This window comes from Sinohyriopsis cumingii, unplaced genomic scaffold (assembly GCF_028554795.1).
Source record: "Sinohyriopsis cumingii isolate HCF-2022 unplaced genomic scaffold, ASM2855479v2 utg000452l, whole genome shotgun sequence".
NCBI lineage: Eukaryota > Metazoa > Mollusca > Bivalvia > Unionida > Unionidae > Sinohyriopsis > Sinohyriopsis cumingii.
This window is the reverse complement of record NW_028315901.1, coordinates 2,263,250-2,274,060: the sequence shown is the minus strand read 5'-3', so window position 1 is coordinate 2,274,060 and position 10,811 is coordinate 2,263,250. Positions and strand designations below refer to the sequence as shown.

At 34.5% G+C, this 10,811-nt stretch overlaps 1 long non-coding RNA gene across 1 annotated transcript; it reads right to left on the bottom strand.

Moving 5' to 3' along the window:
• Positions 1 to 1,033: 1,033 nt before the first annotated feature.
• Positions 1,034 to 4,635, bottom strand: LOC149774024 (uncharacterized). The gene is made up of 2 exons (XR_016417088.1): positions 2,922 to 4,635; positions 1,034 to 2,441 (listed from the first exon to the last, which is right to left on the bottom strand). It is a non-coding gene; the product is annotated as an uncharacterized LOC149774024 (long non-coding RNA).
• Between the last annotated feature and the right edge of the window lie 6,176 nt (positions 4,636 to 10,811).

Below are 10,811 nucleotides of genomic sequence, written 5' to 3'. Positions count from 1 at the left end.
AGGTATCCCCATTAAAATTGTAATGTACACAGAAGCTACTCAAAGTCTTTGTTAATAGGTACTCTGACTGTGTCTGAATAATACTCTTCTTCTAGCGAAATCTTATTATTCATTTGGGAAAAGTGCAACATTATTAACGATCCTATCCATTGTCAAAACCTGTCATCAGACTTAATCTCAGAACCAATGACTGTCAGAACAGCGACCTCTTTACCAATCTAAGGAATTCATATATTAATAGGCAATGGTCTAAATGGGTATTAGGTCGTGTTTAATCCACCTGTAACTGAAAAGTCTGGTTGGAACATAAACTTAATTAAATCGATATTGAAACCGCTAATTTATATCCTGCTTGTACAGTTATCAGAGCTATGTTTACTTCAAGATGTTCTGTATCTTAATGCATTACACGTTATTGGTGTACAGGGCAAGTAACATTATCACCAAGTATCTTATTCAGCGACATGATGATATTTCATATATATATATATATATATATATATATATATATATATATATATATATATATATATATATATATATATATATATATATATACAGGCAAGTTGCACCTCCCAAATATTCTGATGGTAATGACTCCTGATCTATCTGTTGGTGTCTCTGTCAGTCTGCCTGCCAATATATCTGTCCATATATATATATATATATATATATATATATATATATATATATATATATATATATATATCTGTGTATGTCTTTGTGTGTGTGTGCTTGTACATGTGTGGGTGTACTTGTGTGATTTCGTGGGTCTGTGTATTTCTGAAGATAATAGGTGAAAAGTAAATATTTATAACTTAACTAACTAGATGTAATCCTGTGTATGGTTACAATTTAAAAAAAAAAATAAATCATTGGTTACAATTTTTTAAAAACAAATATTCATTTTTTGACACCAGTCATTACGACAAAATCGGGCTTAAGTAGAATGATTTGTAGACAATTTACTGCTGGGCCTCTGAAGGTATGCCTGTATAAGGCAATCCAGCAGGACAGATTATAAAAGACACCGTAATCAAATAAGACCTATGGTTTATTTTAATATGTTAATTACAATAGAATTAATTATGTGTTACTTGTGTTTGCGTATGCGATCTAATTTCTGATTTACTTAATTACATATTCATTATAATATAATTGATTCACTTTGAATGTCAAGCATAACATAGGGAGCGCTCCGGTGGTCTAGTGGTTAGAACGTCCACATCGGATGCGGGAGGTCGTGGGTTCGATTCCCTGCCAAGTCATGCCAAATTCTTATAAAAATGGTATTAACAGCTGCCTTGCTTGGCACTCAGCATTAAGAGGCTAGTGTTAGGATTGGTCAGGATTATTTGGCTGGGTGGGACATCACACTACACATCTGCGGCATGATGCCCCAGTGCTAGACATCACTAAAAACTGCCACACTGCAGACATCCAAGTGATATGACTGAAAAATTGTTAAACCTACATTACAAATCCAAAACACACACACACACATGCACATACCATAGGAAGCATTTCAGGGTACATGAATGTTACAAGTATTCATAAAATACAGATTCCCTATTTAAAGTATTAACCGGAATGGAATTTTTTTTTTATCAATTACACATTCATACATTTTGGTATCACAATTGTATGTTCATTATAAATAGCACAGTTCAGTAAATATAATACAGATTTCAGACACTCAAAAATAGGGTTATCATATAATATAGGAGTATATAATTTGGTGGAATAATACACACTGCATGAAGTTAAGATACCCGTAACACCATGTACAAATATGACCAATCATTATAGTCCCATGTTTCAGCTGGTATCTTTTTGGACTTGTTGATCCATGACGTCACATTCAGCAAACTTGTATGTATGGATTGTAAAATATGAATAATATGAGCACGACGGTAATATTATCTAGATTTAAGTACAACACATTAGCTGTGATCAGTTGTAGACACACTGCAGTATACGTTAATAACAAATTATATTTAAATTGAACAAAGGGTGCTACTATTGTCATGCATTTCAATCATAATCAAACAGGTTTATGTAATTAGAATATATCCACATTTTCCACCACTACACTACAATTGATTAATGTTACACATTATAAAGTCATTTCTTAAATATCAACCTTTAAGTTTGTGTCAGTTTTCTAAACTAACAAAATCACTTTTCAACACCATAAAACCCCTAATTAATAATGTAATGCAATCTAACTACTAATTATTAATGTACAGATTCCATCAATACTAAGAACTGCAACAAACAAGAAATCTTAAATAAGCATACTTTCTAACAATATGAGCTTCTAAAATAAACAGTTTAATATTTCATTTATTTTATTTACATCATGCACATATTTTATTTGTGGAATTGTCTCGTCCAATTTTGTAATGATCTCTTCACTCTGTATGAACCATCCAGAAAAACTGAAAAAAAGGAGAATACATATTCAAGAGTATGACAAATCATAAAATAGTTATTATTCCCATTTAACAACTACAAAAGCACAAATACAATTTGTCTGTCTTATTATATTGGAACGACTTTGAAAAGTTATTGATATGCCCATACAACCCAAATAATCATATTTTGTGCGTATGGAAGTTATTTGATTATGTAAGACAGAGTATGACATGTTGTCTTTTTCATGTTTGTGTATATTTAGCTCCTTTAGATGTATAATTTTCTAAGGCAGGATTGGTCATATTTATTTTAATAGTATTTTCATAAGATATTGAAAAGATAGGTCACAATGACAAGCATATCAACTAACGAAACAGAGTTGACCAATCATGCGAATAGAATCATAAATATTTCATCAATGCAGATGTGTTTGTTATTATTTGAGAATATGCTTTTTATGTAGATTTTATAATTGTTTCCAATCCCACAACGCATTATATTACCATTATACATTCATGATTTCATTTACTTCCACCACATTTGCAGCGATAGCCGAAACTCCAGCGTGAATGATTCCATCCCTGACACTTGGTACACTGAAACAAGAAAGGGAATAGTTTCTAACACAGACCTTAATAGGTCCAACATTGTTGATTTTACCTATGAGTATCTGTGTGTATGTGTGTGGGTGTGTGTATGTGTTATAGAGAGAGAGTTTGTCCGTTAATGCTGACAGGCGTAGTATAACTGGAAGAGTAGTTTTTAATTGAAAGGCAGAGTCGATAACCCATTTAGATGTGGGAAAACGCTCGAATACACACAGCGCTTCAACAGCGATATGCCACATATCCGGCAGGTCCTCGTATTTCCCCTTTAATAAAGCGACGATAAAATACTCAGTCAAAGCTATCATTTCAAAAATGAACAACTGTATCTGGCGGAACAAGCCTTTATGTTCTTCCAACTTGAGGATGCCAAAGAAGCGCTAGCTTGGCTTTGTCATCATGAGTAAATCAAAATTGGACAATGGATGAGGCTCTACTCTAGATAAAATTTGCTATGACAGCTGGATAATTGAGGACCTTTTCATTTTTGGTACGCGATTCTCATCTGTGTGAAGGCACGCAACGAAACACCCTTTTTCCGATCCATTCAGGATGGGATTCCGATGGTTCTGAATGCAGTTTTTGCAGTCATCATAGCCAACGGCACTGAAGTCTATGACTTCTCTTTTGCATTTAAGTCACCTGTGACTTTGACAACTTTAATATTATTGAGATGTGTTTTGTAATGTCAGGTTGCACCGAATCGATTAACCTGTCTCTGAAATTATAACGGCTGGCCATCTCTAGTTAACTTTAGCGAAGAATGTTTCACTGTGACCCCACATGTATTTCTTATTGCTCTCTTCATCTTTGCAAACTGGTTTTGGCTAAGGTCAAAATAAACTTTGTGATATAGCATTGTATCTAAATGTACTTTATAAATACGAATTTGTAAAAACATTTAAAATTTGGAAAACATAACTAGGTTTAGAATGGCGCATCAATTAATCGCATCCGATCACACGAAACCTCCAGCAATAGTGTATAATTGATATAAGACCACAGCATATCATAGGCTGATATGCCATGATTTATTTCGAAATCAGGCGACAATTTATTTGATCTGTTCCTGATGATCATTTAGCAGTGTCACAACTCTATGATCATTAACTCTGTAATAGAAACATGCAAAACCAACAGTTCTAGCAAACTAACAAAAATAATGTATTGCCCAAATAATGCACAGCGAAGGATTGAAAGACACAAACATTATTGTGAACTAAGTCCTAAATAATTCTAAATGTTTTATCACAAGTCAGAAATCAAAAACGATCCGAATGAAGTCAAGTAGTATTGAATGTTCAGATAAGGCTCAATGATTTGATGCACAATGTCCCAATAATCATAACGGTTGTTCTTAAATCCAAAAGTAAATCAGCATTTTGGAATTATCTAATAAATAATTTAAATAAATAGTTCTAGTCAAATTATATCTGAGCACAATTTAACTTTGCTAACTTATTCCCAAGTAACGATATTAAGCAATAATTAAATATTTGTTTACAAAATCTTTTTTATACACAAACTGTCACCTAACCTACAACGCAGCAGAATGTTTTGGAAACCTGAGCATTTGTAATAGGAAATACAAATCACTAATTCATACATAAGGCTATGCCTTGAATTTAAATGTTAGTAAACAGTAAACATTTTGTTTGCCACACGTAATCACTGCAAAAGCCATGTAGACAAAAAATACCTATGGTCAAGTAGGCATCAACTGTACCCTCAATCACGGACAAAGGTCAAGCATTCCTTATGAATTATATATATATATATATATATATATATATATATATATATATATGAGAATAGTAATGAAACTTTCGACACTCATAACTTATCTAATATCACTTTCATATACATCTCTTGGCCGTTGCCCCGAGCCATATTTTGAACCCCCCAAAACACGTGCTTTGGTGCACGGACATTTATTACTTATTGGCCATGAAATCTTTTCAACGTTGCAAGAAAAGACAGGTTGATTAAAGTCATGATCCCATCAAGGCAATACACGCACTTATGTACCCAAAAACTTGTAATTATGATATACTTGTCATCATGGCTTTGTGACACAACATACATATCGCAAATCTGACAAGCGTTCGGCCGTGTAATGGTCGAACCACAATCACTGGTACTTTTAGTGTGGAGAAAGAAGTGTACGCTTTTGAGAATATATGGCATGGTAATGTTAGAGCAATAACTTATCTCATCGGAATAGTACATACGAGTCATTGCAGTGGACACACCACATTCATGTCTGTGTTCTTGTCTTCAGCAGTAATGCTAATATTAAATAGTGAATATAAACACTAGCATTGAATAGAACAATAACTAGCAAATTTAGAAAGCAATATAATTTTAGTTTTCCTAATTACGGTGTTTCATAGGAATATTTCAAGTAAAGATGAGAAACGACAAATACAGTGTATGAAAAGTTCCACAACATGAAGACAGACGCAAACACATTATGTTTGATAAGCGTTTATGAGACTATCCGTGCCTGCCAACCATATACTGAAATACATGTCATTTATATTATCGATATTTGGTAAATATGTGAATGAGACCTAATCGTTAAGAAAATAGACCATATGAGGTAGGTTTAAGCTCAATCAGAAGTTAGGATTTCCAGCCAGGAACGAAATGTAACTTCTAATAAATAAGATATGTGCCAATGTATTATCTAACATGTAAAATCTGTGAAGAAACACTTGATTTGAAACTGCTTCGGTGGCCTAATGGTTAAAGCGTCCGCCTCGGATGCGGGAGGTCGTGAGATAGATCTCCGGTTGAGTCATACCAAAGACTTAATGGTACTAACAGCTGCCTCCTTGCTTGGTACTCAGCATTAAGAGAGTGTACAGGACTGTAGTTCTCTTTGTGACAGATACGATAAGTACTACTCTGGTTTTCGTTCCGTCCTTTGTTTTTGTTTACCCGATTTTCTAATTTTCATTTTTGTATTTTGTATCCTTTTTGTAGTTCTTGGACATTAAACACAATACAGTTAAGATTTTATCTTGGATATCGTTTACTTTCATAGTTGTTATGTGAACGTACATTGTGTATTAACCTGTTTAGTTCAAACCATATCATAGCATGTGGACTGTCACAAAACTGGATGGTAAGGTCTTCCAATCTAGCTTTATATATATATATATATATATATATATATATATATATATATATATATATATATATATATAAAGAGAAAGAGATGGCTAGAGAGATTTCTAATTGTTATGAGCTAACCATGACCGAGTTTCCTACAACCTAACTGGTTATAAACGGTCATGTGAGTTTTGCGCAACGGTAACTTCTGCAGACTACTCAAAGTTCCTTGTTTATATGTCATGACTTGGCCAATAAGTTATATCCAATTTGCAAACAGTGGATAATTACCATGTTTGATCCACGAAAGTGATGTTTGTTTTATTCGACTTTCATTTTATGTAAATCCCTTATCGCACGGTTCCTTATTTATGATTGGAGTTGTCCGTGATTTTTATTTCCGCTAACACAGCATCGAACTCACCCATGCTAATTATGTGAGCCTCGATATCCACCGAATACAATTAACTAATCGTGTTGAGACAACCATGTGCTACTGGAAGCAGGTTTTCATAGATACATGCTAGTGAATGTAATCGTATTGAAATTAATTAGTCACCGGTTACAATCGAGAAACCCCGACAAAAATTTTGATTGGCTCACATAGACCAATTGATGTTTGTGTTAGTAGAGCAACATCAAGTGAAAGAGTTTCTGTTTCAGCAAGACAGCAATCAGCATCTACAACCAAGAATTACATTTCTACTTAATAGATAGCGTGGTTCTTTTGGTTATTTCATCTCGCAGCTGTTTTTCCACTCCGATTATTTTTTTGTACATCAGCAACACTAAGGGTCCATCATAATTTTTTTAAATAATATAATCCCGTACTTCACAACCATCTCCAGACACAGCACACCCAAGTACAATACGCACACGCTCTTCTAGCCAATTATTCGTGTTTTGTTTTTTTCCCCACTGTTATAACGGTCAAAAGTTATAGAAAATCTCTTCTTGGGAAATATTTAAATCTATAGCAATTATGCGTTCTGTCGGCTTAGCACCCCCTCATTTAGAAAGCACACCTGTACCTTTTGCATTTCTAATAATTTTTGTCAAATATTTGCTACCAGAACAAGTGCGTCCTTGTTGAACAACAGCCTTTATCATTGGCTTCTTAAATTAATCAATGTTGGCTTAAGACACTGGTCTTTAAACATATCTGGGTGGATACAGCAGTAAATACTACTTCACCATTGTATAAAAAATCCCGGAGATTTTCGCACATTGTGACACAGATAACGCTTAATAATTTTGATGTGCTAATGCGATGATTCCAGTCTTGTCTGGATATGGTAGTTCTATACCATGGCGATCCCAAGGGTCAATTTCTATTCGATTCTTAACATGATTATATTTCATTGTATTCGAGGATCTGATAACCCTATTTTGTCGCAGTGGAACAAAATTATCATCAAAATTAGCATGATAATGTTATGTCATCAATCACTTTGTCGGTAAATTCCTCAACCCCATCACCTCGGTCAGAATCCATTACTTATATAGAAAGATAATTCTAATATTAAACAAAAATCCCAAATAATGTTAAGTAGCCAAATGAACAAGTGTGAAATGTTACTTCAAACTGAATTTCCTCTTTAGCTTACAATGATAAATAATTTGTATAGGTAAAAAGGATGTAGCACCGCTGTTGGTTTCTTAACGCATTATTATTCTTAGATCAGGCCTATTATTTATCAATGCTGGTACTGGACTCCATCCATTATAATAACAGGCTATGATAAATATATACGATACAGACTCGTGCGTCGTTAAGATGTGAAATTGAGGTTTATTCAAACCATCTACATTATTAACAAGCTGATTTCAGCTCAGTTTTGGTCCTTTTCTTACCTCACAGCAGTTTACCGTAAACTGAATTTCCTCCTTGCCTAACAATGATAAATATTTCATATAGGTAAAAGAGGTTTTATCATCCATTATAATATCAGGCTATGATAACTATATACGATCCAGACGATAGCGTCGTTAACATGTGAAATTCAAGTGTATTAAAATCATCTACATTATTAATGATTCGACTAGTTGCTGATTTAAATTAAAGTTTTGTCCTGTTCTTACATCGTCCGAAGTTTACCGTAAAACATAAATGAACCTACCATATCCGTAGATGCTGTCATGTTAGCAATTTGTTCATGCACGTATTGCTTCGCTGTAGCATTAGTATCATCAACCTATTTTTTGATATAAACAATCGAATTGGAAGAGTCATTGATTCCACCTTTTTCAGTGACTTCAGCCAGGTTGTATATGACAGCGCCTTTTAAGTTGACCAATAATATTTTGAATGTCCACCTTAGACGTTTTAAGTTTGCCATTGTAATCTTGCCTGGATCAGGTCCTACAACAACACGACCAGAAAAGTCAGACAAATCCGCATTGGCGGCAAGTCTGTTCAGACCCACACCATCGAACAGAGTAACGACCGTAAATGGTAATATTAAATTTGTATAATAATTAGCATACTTTAATGTGGAATCGATAAGTGACTGCTGAGTGTATTCAAGTGCATTTAACGCTACAACCACAAGATGACTACACATTGACCTGTCCAACCGTGTTTGTACTGGTATAGTTTAATAAAGGAACGGTTGTTTACTGTTCTTCGTTAAAAAATTAAAAGCTTCATCTGGTGGTGCAAGTCCATACGATTCAAAATATAAACGATTTCGAGGTGTTACCACGTATGTATCTCAGTGTGCGCCAGGTCATTTTGCCTAATTCCGGTTGAAATTATCGGTTGAACGTGTGTGTGGCAGCATCCATGTGAGCTCATTTCGAACAAATACACCGCGAAAATGTTTGATGTTGCCATCAAGAGTACATCCTGGTAATCAAAGGCTTAATCTTTTCCATACGACCACCAACTGCTTTTTTTAGCGCCATCCAAGATGCAGTCATGACAGCATCTGACGTCGAAACTTTGCAACCTCAGAAGCCGAGGCTGCCAACAATGCTTGCTGCACGACATATAAATATTCCACCAATCTCTTGCATTTGTGTCACCTCAGATTTAGATGTTTTATTGTTAATGATGTAATGTTTTGGTTGATTCATTAAAGTGAGCGAGTTGTGTTTGGTTCAACCACTCGAGGACATTTTCAGTTAATTTTGCTGAAGAACGTTTTAGTGTGATCCCACAATCATTTTTAATTGAATTCTTTGTTGTTTTTTTCAAGGTGAATGTCACCAAGACTTACTTTTAATTCTAGATTAGGCACTGCTTAAATATGTAGCATGTTTCATTATTAATATTACGTAGTTTACACACATACATAAATGGCCTTCATTCGGCGACCAGGCCCCTCCTGTAAGAGTCTTGTTGATATGTAACGCAGCATAACGTCTCGAAATAATAACGCCTGATCTGGAAGTGCACCAACACCAGTACTGAAGTATATTTAAACAGCGCAGTGCCCGAACAACTCTAGATGCACTAAAGAAAAGTAATACATGAGGTACAATGTAGTAAAGTCTTTGTTAGTAAATCTGTAGACAAAAGTCGCTGTTTTGGTACCGGTTCAGATACGATCGGATTAGGATATGAACATGAAATATGACTGGCATCCATATAGTTAAGCTGCATTTCTTTACAAGGTTCCTCATGACCGTTTAATCGCGAAGAATGTTCAGTCACTTGCATTGAATGATATAATACTCTTATCCTGATATTAAGTAAGTGGAAAGCAATTGACTACCGTTTGCACGTAGAATGATATCCATATTCCGCGTCTTTCAAAAGTTGAGCATGCAATTGTTCCGTAAGTGCGTCCTCGGTTCCTTGTAATATATATGTCCTCACAAGTTTAATCTCTTAATCACCATTGGCAACTGTGTCTGTCAAATATATTCAGTGAATTGTAAGGACTACAATTATTTATGGGGAGGATGTGCAGCTCTCGTCAGAAATGATTTCGATCAAAGTACACAATCGACATTGATTATTACTGAGGCAGGAAATGGAGCAAATGCAATTATTCATATAAATATTATTGTTATATATTACATGCAAGCTTGCCCACAGCATTTAAAAAGCTTCATGGTGTTTAATCAAACCCACCAGTTCATTTATATTTGCTTGACTGCAAACTTAGATTGGCAGAAATAAACGTTATGACACTGATTAAAATTAAATAACTCCTCTCGTCAACATTTTTTTTTTAAAAATGATTGACTGCAGTGTTCTGCTACCGCCAACGAATAAATAATGCAATAGTTGTTTATTATTGGGATTGGAAGATACAACGTATATTTCCTGGTCAGATGTTTTGTTTCCTATTATTTAAGTTAATGACCATCACAGTTTTATATAAATGTGCATTTGTCCGTTCTTCGTGAGATCTGGCCTTTACCAATGATACTATAATTGATTATTTCCTTATATTTCAACATTGGTTATCTCCACTGAGAACACTACCGCTTCCACATATCTCAGATTGAGCCTCAAAACGTACTGCTTCAGGAAAAATACTAACCTTAAAACAGAGAGCAGTTTATTCCGATAGGTCAACTCCACAAATCTGTGTTGACACTGATTGACGATGTCGTGGGTCTGATGTCACCTGTTCATTAAAATATGCAATTTTGCTGCATGCAAATCGTTCTGGAACACATTCGCGTACACTTTAGACACATACCGGGAATTGGTAA